General features: G+C 44.4%; 1 protein-coding gene across 3 annotated transcripts in view; it reads right to left on the bottom strand.

Annotated features, from left to right (window-relative positions):
- Positions 1-11,699, bottom strand: part of LOC123769781 (hexokinase-1) — a 51,644-nt gene that overhangs the window by 24,503 nt on the left and 15,442 nt on the right. Inside the window, exon 1 of one of the 3 annotated variants that reach the window (XM_045761033.2) lies at positions 9,170-9,231. The exons of 1 other annotated variant lie outside the window; for it this stretch is intronic. The gene's annotated coding sequence lies outside the window, so the exon portion shown is untranslated. Of the gene's footprint in view, positions 1-9,088; positions 9,232-11,699 lie in introns of those variants that run through there. One more of the 3 variants, XM_045761032.2, reaches the window with a different exon arrangement.

Genomic DNA, 11,699 nt, shown 5'->3' with positions numbered 1-11,699 from the left:
CCAAGGCTGCCACGAGGATTGTCAGCCAGCAAGCATTGCTGAATTGCTGAAACCAATTCAGCTACAATTTGGGATCTCCGAAGGCTGTGAAGCGACTGCGCAAACTGGACTTTAAGAATCCCTTCAACATGGTCAGAAGAGAGGCAGTGCTCTGTGCCGTACATCGCCATTTCCAGCCCCCTCTACCCGTTCATACTATCTTGCTACAGTGGTGAACCAAAATTCCTCTTTGGCGAACACGAAATCAGATCATGTGAAGGTGTTCAGCAAGGTGACCCTCTAGCTCCACTTCTTTTCTGCTTAGTCTTAAAAGAAATAACTGAAAGCTTGTCCACCGAGATCAACATCTAGTTTTTGTTGGGACTATAGTTGGCCCCCCCTAGACCACCTCTTGGAAGACATCAGAAAAAATAAAGGAGCAAGAAGCAAGTATGGGTCTCTTTCTGAACCCTTCCAGGTGTGAAGCAGTCTCCTCCAACCCAAACATCATAACTAGAATAAGGTCCGCTTGCCCGGAGCCCATGTCATTAGGGCCGAGAACAGCACCCTCCTTGGAGCCACCTTCGGGTCTAACGTCATTGAGGAGATCCTTGATAAGAAAATCACAGACCTTAGAAGGATGGAAGACAGGATGGGTGACATCGATGCTCACGATGCTTTTCATCTCACTAAATTCCTATCCCTTCCGAGGCTAACCTACTTTCTCAGGTGCTCCCCATCCTACGACAGCCCAAAGCTTGAAGAGTATGACCTATTACTGAAGACCATGCTAGAAAAAGTTGTCAACCTCTCCCTCAATGAATGCCAGTGGAAACAAGCCACTCTTCCTGTCAGGCTCGGCGGCTTGGGTGTCCGCACTGTCACCCAAATTGCTGTCCCAGCCTTCCTGTCTTCCTCCTCAGCATCAGATGACCTGGTTAAGGAAATTCTACCTGACAACCTGTGAGACTTAGCGGGGATACAGGACTCCCACTACACGGAATGCGACACAAAATGGGGTATCATGGCAGACCCAGCACTCAGACCATGTTGAAAGCCAAGAAACAATCCAGTTGGGACAGCCCCATTGTAGACAGAGAACCCACAGCTTTGCTGGAGGCAGCAACAACCCCCAGTGATCGTGCACGCCTCACAGCTGTGCAGGCTCCCCATGCAGGGGACTTCCTTTTGGCAGTCCCGCTGTCTGCGACAGGCACACGTCTTGATCCGCATCAGCTCTGTATTGCAGTCACTCTCCGCCTTGCTGCCCCTATCCATACTGTTCATAGGTATATTTGTAGCAAGGCAAATGCAAACAAATATGGATTGCATGGCCTGCAGAGTGGAAAATCAGGCGGTTGGCACTCTAGACACGACGAAGTCAATGACATCATTAAGAAGAGTCTTGCCTTTCCCCAGTGTCCAGCAGAGAGAGAGCCCTGCAATCTACTGAACCATAACTCTGGTAGCTTTGCCGGCCAACCAGATGGAATCACACTGCACCCATAGTAGGGTGGTAGACAGTCGGCATGAGACTATACTTGCGTATCCACCCTGGCAACCACATACATTGATCTCTCTGTTGGCCAAGCAGGAGTCGCGATGACACACAGAGAAAGAGACACGTCAACCAAGTACAGGGAAATAGATCACTTGAACAACTTCCTTCCAATAGGATCTGAGACCCTAGGTCCATGGGGAGAGATTGCAAGGTTTCTTAAGGATTTTGGTTCGAGGCTCACTGACACTACAAGAGCCCTAGAGTGGCAAGTTTTCTCTTCCAGCGCCTCAGTGTAGCGATCCAGAGGGGGAATGCTCGCTGCATCCTCAGTTCCTGCCCGGCGTCGGAGGAGTTCGAAGAAATCTACAGTCTCTAGGAAACAAACTTCCCCTTATTTTCTCTTACAGTTCACTTTTTGTAAACAATCAGATATGTAATTGTATAACCTTGCATAATAAAGTGTACAACATATAAAAAAGGGGGTGGTAGAAGTGAACACTCATACGTATTCAGAAACAAATGGTAAGTTTTTCTGAATACTGTGTTCCTTTTATCGAAGATATGGGTCCCTGCAATTGCACCCCTTATATATATATATACATATATATATATATATATATATATATATATATATATATATATATATATATATATATATATATATATATATATATATATATCCCACATATTCTATTTATACTCATGAACCAGCGCTTTCTACCTGATAAGATATCTACATCAGGTGACTGGCATTAAAACGCCTAAAAAACAGAGAATATATAATAATAATTGGAACCCTTTGGTATTCATATTAATATACAATCCTCTTCAAAACATTATTCAGTCCTTAGATTAACAAATGAGGTGAGCTTTAGCGAAGAAACAAATTGAAGGCTTTATGACTTAATGAAGGAGTGAATGAAGGATTGGGAAAGTTTCCCGCCTGGGATAAATGTCTTGGGCAGTGGTGATGGTGATACTACTACTACTGCTGCTGCTACTACTACTGCTGCTGCTGCTGCTGCTGCCGCCGCCGCCTTCTGCTGCTGCTGTTGCAACCTGCTACCTTCTGCTGCTGTAACCTGTTATCTTCTGCTGCAGCTGCTGCTGTAACCTGCTACGTTCTGCTGCTGCTGCATCCTGCTACCTTCTGCTGCCGCTTCACTCTACTACCTTCTAATATTTCTTGAGTAGCCCTATATTACTCTTGAGCCTGCACGTCGCAGGCTCCAACACATGCACGGCACTGACACCAGAACAGCGCACGTACGTACAGACCTCTAACCTCCTGGTTGAAGGGGCGACGAGGGCAATTTTCCACTTGATAAACACAATAGCGGAGCTTCCCAAATGCTTGCGTCAGCAGCCGGCGTCCTCATATACACCCCCATCATCCTCTGGAGCGGTCACATGACGTTACTAAACTGGTGTATTCAATTGCCCGAACGTAAATGAGGATCCAGAAGAGAAAACGGGAAGTCGCGAATAGAATTTTTTTTTAGAGTCCGTCAATGTCGCGATGCGCAATGATTTACATCATATTTTGACGTGGGGGGTGGGGGAGGGGATTTTGACGTCAAAATACGATGTATTATTCGAAACTATCCGCCAATCGGTTTTATTCTCAAGGTCTCCAATTGTTGCTGAGTCAGCAGGGGGGGGGGGGGAAGAGTTATTGACTAGTTTCCCATTCAATCTGGGGTTTTGTCATGCATTCGGCGTTTTGTGTGTGTGTGTGTGTTTACTACTTGTGTTTACTACTTGTGTTTTGCGGGGGTTGAGCTTTGCTCTTTCGGCCCGCCTCTCAACTGTCAATCAACTGTTTACTAACTACTTTTTTTTTTCCACACCACACACACATACACCCCAGGAAGCAGCCCGTTACAGCTGACTAACTCCCAGGTAACTATTTACTGCTAGGTAACAGGGGCACTTAAGGTGAAAGACACTTTGCCCATTTGTTTCTGCCTCGTGCGGGAATCGAACCCGCGCCACAGAATTACGAGTCCTGTGCGCTATCCACCAGGCTACGAGGCCCCATGTGTGTGTGTGTGTGTGTGTGTGTGTGTACTCACCTATTTGTGCTTGCGGGGATTGAGCTTTGGCTCTTTGGTCCCGCCTCTCAACCGTCAATCAACTAGTGTACAGGTTCCTGAGTCTACTGGGCTCTATCATATCTACATTTAAAAGGAGTCAGCCTCCACCACATCACTTCCTAGTGCATTCCATTTACTAACTACTCTGACACTGAAAAAATTCTTTCTAATGTCTCTGTGGCTCATCTGGGTACTAAGTTTCCACCTGTGTCCCTTTGTTCGTGTTCCACCCGTGCTGAAGAGTTTGTCTTTGTCCACCCTGTCAATTCCCCTGAGAATTTTGTAGGTGGTTATCATGTCTCCCCTTGCTCTTCTGTTCTTGTCTTGTCCGTTGTTCCGGGACAAGTCTGGTGACATACCGCTGAATCTTCTCTAACTTTGTCTTGTGTTTAACTAGATATGGACTCCAGGCAGGAGCTGCTTATTCCAGGATTGGTCTGACATAAGTAGTATACAGGGCTCTGAACGATTCCTTACACAAGTTTCAAAAGGCAGTTCTTATGTTGGCCAACCTAGCATATGCCGCTGATGATATCCTTTTAATGTGGGCCTTTGGGGACAGGTTCGGTGTGATATCAACCCCCAGATCTCCTCAGTTTCATCACTTGTTCCTTCACTGCTGTTTTCCTCCTGATGTGGCTGTGGAGCAGCTTTGGTTGAGTCTTAGCTTTACTCGCCATGTCATTTTCAAACTGTCTCTCTGCTTCTCTCCTCACTCTGAGGTACTCATTCCTGGCCCTCTGGTATCTCTCTCTGCTCTCTGGTGTTCTGTTATTCCTGAAGTTTCTCCATGTTCTTTTACTCAATTGTTTCGCTACCTTACATTCCTGGTTGAACCATGAATTCTTCTGTTGTTTTTCGTTTTTCTCCTTTTGGACTGGGATAAACTTATCTGCAGCTTCCTGGCACTTCTGGGTGACATAATCCATCATATCCTGCACAGTCATATGTGTGTACTCACCTATTGTGTGTGTTTGTGTGTGTGTGGGGGGGGGGGGTTAACAATAAACCTGAATTCACCTGCGCGTCACTATCTCTCTAGTGACCTCGACGAGGACAGACAGCCGACGGCTTGTCAAAGGTCCCCTCCATTTGCCCTGATAATTTTATCTATCTGGATCTTAAATTACAGCAGTGTTTTACCATTCACGTAAATATAAAATAGAAAATAACAAATACCATATATTAAAAAATATAGACTTTTATCTCTTTGTCAATCCGGCAAACCATCTTGTAAGGACGCTTACCCCCCTCGCTAATAGAAGCGGAACGTGCCCTCAGCTAGCAGGCTGCGTGCTAGCGCAAACTGCTACACTCTCTTTCAGAGCCTAATCCGTGTTATTATCAGCTCGTCCGACATTGTGATGCGCTTCAAGGTCGGTAAACACCCTGGCCAGGATACCTCAACCATTTGCCTGTTCATTTACGAAACCTGTTCATCTTTCCTCGATGATGATGATGATGATGATGATGGTAGCTTAGTCTGTATTTATTACAAAGTTTGCGAGTTCCACAACTTTCACAACCCAAGATTATTATTGTTATAGATAACCTCGTAGGGGAGCCTCGGAGGTCATAAAATGTTTAATTAATGCAAATTAAATCGACATGATTAAAGAAAGATGCACTGGTTTCGTTAGTGAATACGTAGAGCCTTGGTGAATCTTGTGAGAATGGACTTCTGAGATGTACTTCCCTTTCTCAGTAAAGTTACTTGAACTTGAATTGAACTTGATGGTTTCCAGTTTTTAAGGACAGGTCTCCCATGACCAACTACTTCCCCAGAGTGCATCCCACAACAGCCTAACTCCCCGATTCCTATTTATTGCTAGGTGAATAGAGGCATCAGGTAAAAGCAAATGAGCCCAATTGTGTCTTACCTGGGAGTCGACGACAAACCACCCACTATACTCGTTGTGTATTAATAATTAATATGAAGATAGGCAAATGAGTAACCATGCTTCCCTAACAGTGTCTATGGAAAGATTATAGATTGAAGAAGATTAAGTCACCCAAAAGGTGGCACGGGCATGAATAGCCCGTCAAGTGGTGGCCCTTTGGAGCCATTACCAGTATCATTAACTGATACTGGAGATCTGCAGAGGTGCGACTGCACCCTGCGGAGAGGTCATGACCTCTCTGCAAAGATTATTGATGATTGATTGATGAAGATTAAGTCACCCAAAAGGTGGCACGGGCATGAATAGCCCGTAATGGAAAGATTAGGTCTATAGCTCCATATATACCCCAGAGCATACACGCCTTGTTGTAGCTGTTGCAATATAATTCAACTTTCCCGACCTTCAAATTCTCTCTCTCTAAGATGTGTGTGAGTTACCACAGTCGTGGAAATCAACATTTCATTTACTTGGGTACTGGGAGACTCAGGCCTCGGAATAGTGTTCTTGGAAACACACACATATATAAGGCAAGATATAATTAATTCATGTTGTTCAGTTACAGCCCCGCTCCTGTGCCAGGTAAGTCCCCTACGGGCTCACCATAGCCAGTGCTACTTTGGAACTTTTCTTCTAAGTAGCTAAATCTAAAACAACAACATAATTCCTGTTGTCGGAGGAGAGGAAGCCTGTACGTAGGACTAGCGAGGCCCACGGCCGGGTTCCTCGATTGTGATCCTGATTTTTAAATTTTGCCCCGAGGGGCGAGTTTATTGGGCAGCGCCACTCATCTTGTGAGTGGACACACCGCCATAGCAGCATGTACAACACTCCCCAATAGGAAGAAAACCCGCTGGGTTGTTCATCCTGATTGTGAGTCGAGAACGTAGCCCACTTCGGTACAGGACCCACAGGGACTGATAAAGAAATACCAAGTGGTGTGAACCGCTCGTGGCTCGCCAAGCCGGTTACAAGACTACACCTCCCGTACTCTCCAAGGTTAATGTTTATATAATAAAAAAATCCCAAGAAACGAACCCTGGAAACACAAACCCAAACTGTCTCTATTTTCCGCTTGTTACAACTTATAATAAAGTTGTTACATCTTGGCTTAACGTGTTTATGACGTATTAGAACGTTGTTACAACTTGCTATATTGGTTGTTATAACTGGTTAAGAGGTGTTAAAACTTGTTCGAACGCTGTACCAACGTCGTAGTTTCGGTGTGTGTTTGGCGGGAACGAACCAAATGTGTTTTGATGACGTAAGTGACTGTTGGTAGGGGGGGAGGGTATAACATGGAAGAAAACGTAACTAGGGGTTCCTTGTGTAAATCCAGTGCCTGCAGCATGTGAAGTTCAATTATTATTCCTTTTTTATTTATATATACAAGAGTTCTTACATTCTTGTACAGCCACTAGCACGCATAGCGTTTCGGGCAAGTCTCTGATCCTAATTTCCCCCCTGGAATACGACCCGCCAAATCGTTTAACAACCAGGTACCCATTATATTGTTTCGTAAACAGAGGCTCCAGTTAAGGATTGACGCCCATTAAATCCTCCCCCGGCCTGGATACGAACCCAGGACAAAGTGCTCGCGAAACGCCAGGCGAGTGTGTTACCACTACACCACGGGGACTGCCTATTGTTGAAATAGATAGATTAGAATTAGAAAACTGATAGAAATAGACTATCATTTGTATTGGACAAGATGGCTGAGTATGGAGATCTTTGTATGTGTGGTGTTGGATCACAGTTAGGATGAAAGCTCTATATACAGGTACTTGGCTATACATACACTTCACGCAACTAATTATTGCGAAAAATATGCGGGTAAAAGCCAGTGAACAGCGCTAATTCAACGTCATTAATACTGAATTGGCGCTGAATTAACGTTGATTCAACGTTGAACCAACGCCGCTCTTGGATATTGTGTCCACTAGAAACACGCTGGAGCAACGTCAAATAAAGAATCAATGTCCAATCAACTTACGATCAACGTTAAATCAAAGTAGAATCAACGTTATCAACATTGATTCAATGTTACACCAACCTCGTTTGCCCAGGAGTAAGGAAGGTTGTTCGGAATCAACTCAAAGAGACGGTTGACACCCCGAAAAAAATTTAACTCGACCTGGATTCGAGTCCCGGCCAGGGAGAAGATTTACTGAGAGCCAATCCTTCACCCAGCAAGAATTACGTGCTTGGGGGCCAAATTCACGAAGCAGTTACGCAAGTACTTACGAACGTGTACATCTTTCCTCAATCTTTGACGGCTTTGTTTACATTTATTAAACAGTTTACAAGCATGAAACGTTCCCAATCAACTGATGTTAGTGTTATAAACAGCCTCCTGGTGCTTCAGAGCTCATTAACTATTTAATAATTTAAAAAAAAAGCTGCCAAAGCTTGAGAAAAGAAGTACAGGTTCGTAAGTGCTTGCGTAACTACTTCGTGAATCTGGCCCCTGGTTGTTAACCGATTGACGGGTCGTGTTCCAGGGGGGGAAAACTATGATGGTTGTTGTTGTTTAAGATTTGCTACCTGGAACAAAAAAGTTCCAAGTAGCACGGGCTATGGTGAGCCCGTAGTTGGTGGGTTTTCTGTCCTGCCATAGCTTACCCCTGGGAGGGAAAGGTCTCTCAGCCTGCTGACAGGTCGAGTCAGTGGTTGTCCGCTGTTGTACTCACCAGCGAAAATAAACAAAATGGCAGGTCAAGGTCATTCAGAAACATGGTAAAGCTGAATAGATCGAGGTCGCTCGACGCTCACTGAGGTAACTCCAGAAATTAAAGTCATTCAAAGGCGAGCGAGCGAGCGAGAGCGCGCGCACACGCACACACACACACACACACACACACACACACACACACACACACACACACACACACACACACACACACACACACACACACACACACACACACCTGGGAGTTGGACAGCTGTTACAGGCTGCCTCCTGCGTGTGTGTGTGTGGAGGGGGATGGGGGGGGGGGGGGGAAGTTGATTGATTGACAGTTGAGAGGCGGGCCAAAAGAGCCAGAGCTCAACCACCACAAGCACAACTAGGTAAATACAGCTAGGTGAATACACACGTATTCGTACTTCCTACGTGTACCCTCCTATATCTTACCCGAAACCCAGTGCGTATCAGTGGCTTTAGACATAGTATGTACTAGCTTTATCTAGAAATGGTGCCCATCCTCTTGGTCGGTCGGGGGATTGAACGCCGACCTGCACGAAGCGAGACCGTCGCTCTACCGTCAAATCCAAGTGATTGGAAACACGCGAACTTATTTCAAGTGCCTCTGGATGTAAGCGCAAGTTCTGTACACTTAAAAGTTGCATTGAAGTTCTACCTCGGAGAGGTTTTTTGCGGGAAGCTGGCATAACTTAGGGCATTCATTTCCTGTTTGAGATAAGCAAATGTCGCTAAGGGTGAAATTAAGCCCCATTTACCCTACTCCATCGCCCTCCCGCCACACAGCAGCCACGCCAACCAGTGCGCACCTCAAAAACAACATACAATCAACCCATTCAACACCGCGCAAGAAACGGTTTACAACGCATCAATCGACGATAACTTAAATACGTAACTGTTACCGTTGGTTTACCTTGGTTGTCACTGCCTAGTGTACAGAGGGTGGACTGGAAGGGTTTGTTGCTTCACGGTTGAAATTGCCTCGTCTACTTACCACTACGACTGGATTATTGAGTCTGTTGCCTGGCAGTGTGGTTCGTGCGGTCTTTGTTGCCCGTCTGCTCAAGGACATGCTGTCGTACGGCACAGCTTTCTGAGTGAGGCAGGTGTTGAGGATTTCAAATGATATCGTATTCGCCACATATATATATATATATATATATATATATATATATATATATATATATATATATATATATACATACACACACACATATGTGTGTGTGTGTGTGTGTGTGTGTGTGTGTGTGTGTGTGTGTGTGTGTGTGTGTGTGTGTGTGTGTGTGTGTGTGTGTGTGTGTAGCATTTATGATATTTTTAACCTTAATAAATTGACGAAAAAAATTATTATACTGATATTTGAATACCATTTAAGGTTATTATTTCTCACAAGGATGCGATTCCTATCAAGCAACACTGTTAGGCAAGCACACAACAGCACTTTTATTTTATTTATTTATTTATGTATACATTTCTTACATGCTTGTACAGCCATTTAATTCCCCCCCCCCCCCTGGAATACGACCCGCCAAATCGCTTTACAACCAGGTACCCATTATACTGTTAGGTGACCAGAGGCTACAGTTAAGGATTCGCGCCCAGTAAATCCTTCCCGGCCAGGATTCGAACCCAGGACAAAGCGCTCGCTAAATGCCAGGCTAGTGTCTTACCACTACGCCACGGGGACTGGTAACCTGCACTCTCATTTACCAACCCAAAAATGTATTTACACTCAACGTAAGTAATATGAAAATGAAATATAACATAAATTATTGGACAAGAAGCTTTTATTGTAACAACAATTATGTTAAGAGAAAGTTAAATTAACACTTTAATATTCCCAATGCTAGACCCTTTTACTCTATCCCTTTGAGATGTATTTTTTTTCTTGTCTCAATAAACAGACTTGAACTTGAACTTCCTCCACTTGTAGACGACAATATTAGGGTGGAAATGTGTGTTTTGGTGGGGGAAAACTGTAGAGTTTAGTAAAGAACAAATTAGGGGTCTTGTTAGTCATATTGGGCGTGGTAGTACTTACCTAGTTGTGTTTAGCTGTCATTGTGGGGGATTGAGCTTCGGCTCCTCTGTTTCCGCCTTTCAACAGTCAACTGGTGTACAGGTTCCTGAGCCTACTGGGCTCCTATCATATCTACATTTGAAACTGTGTATGGAGTCAGCCTCCACCACATCACTTCTTAGTGAACTACTTTGGTAACTACGGCACTTAAACAATACTTTCTAATATCTGTGAAAGATATCAGATATCTGTGATATCTGGCTTATTTGGGTACTAAGTTCCACCTGTGTCCTCTTGGGTAGCATCAGTGTTAAATAATCTGGCTTTTCGAAGAAATAAGAATTAGGGAGTACCACAGCAGGTATATACTGCTAGAGTATATACCTGTTACCTGGAGTATACCTGTTACCTGGAGTATACCTGTTACCTGGAGTCACTGTACCTGGAGTATACCTGTTACCTGGAGTTACTGTACCTGCAGTATACCTGTTACCTGGAGTATACCTGTTACCTGGAGTTACTGTACCTGCAGTATACCTGTTACCTGGAGTTACTATACCTGTAGTATACCTGTTACCTGGAGTTACTGTACCTGCAGTATACCTGTTACCTGGAGTTACTATACCTGTAGTATACCTGTTACCTGGAGTTACTGTACCTGGAGTATACCTGTTACCTGGAGTTACTGTACCTGTAGTATACCTGTTACCTGGAGTTACTATACCTGTAGTATACCTGTTACCTGGAGTTACTATACCTGGAGTATACCTGTTACCTGGAGTTACTATACCTGGAGTATACCTGTTACCTGGAGTTACTATACCTGCAGTATACCTGTTACCTGGAGTTACTATACCTGTAGTATACCTGTTACCTGGAGTTACTGTACCTGGAGTATACCTGTTACCTGGAGTTATTGTACCTGTAGTATACCTGTTACCTGGAGTTACTATACCTGTAGTATACCTGTTACCTGGAGTATACCTGTTACCTGGAGTTACTATACCTGCAGTATACCTGTTACCTGGAGTTACTATACCTGTAGTATACCTGTTACCTGGAGTTACTGTACCTGCAGTATACCTGTTACCTGGAGTTACTATACCTGTAGTATACCTGTTACCTGGAGTTACTATACCTGCAGTATACCTGTTACCTGGAGTTACTATACCTGGAGTATACCTGTTACCTGGAGTTACTGTACCTGGAGTATACCTGTTACCTGGAGTTACTGTACCTGCAGTATACCTGTTACCTGGAGTTACTATACCTGCAGTATACCTGTTACCTGGAGTATACCTGTTACCTGGAGTTACTGTACCTGGAGTATACCTGTTACCTGGAGTTACTGTACCTGCAGTATACCTGTTACCTGGAGTTACTATACCTGCAGTATACCTGTTACCTGGAGTTACTGTACCTGCAGTATACCTGTTACCTGGAGTTACTATACCTGCAGTATACCTGTTACCTGGAGTTACTGTACCTGGAGTATACCTGTTAC

Source organism: Procambarus clarkii, chromosome 45 (assembly GCF_040958095.1).
Source record: "Procambarus clarkii isolate CNS0578487 chromosome 45, FALCON_Pclarkii_2.0, whole genome shotgun sequence".
Classification (NCBI taxonomy): Eukaryota; Metazoa; Arthropoda; class Malacostraca; order Decapoda; family Cambaridae; genus Procambarus; species Procambarus clarkii.
This window is presented reverse-complemented; position numbering and strand designations above follow the sequence as displayed.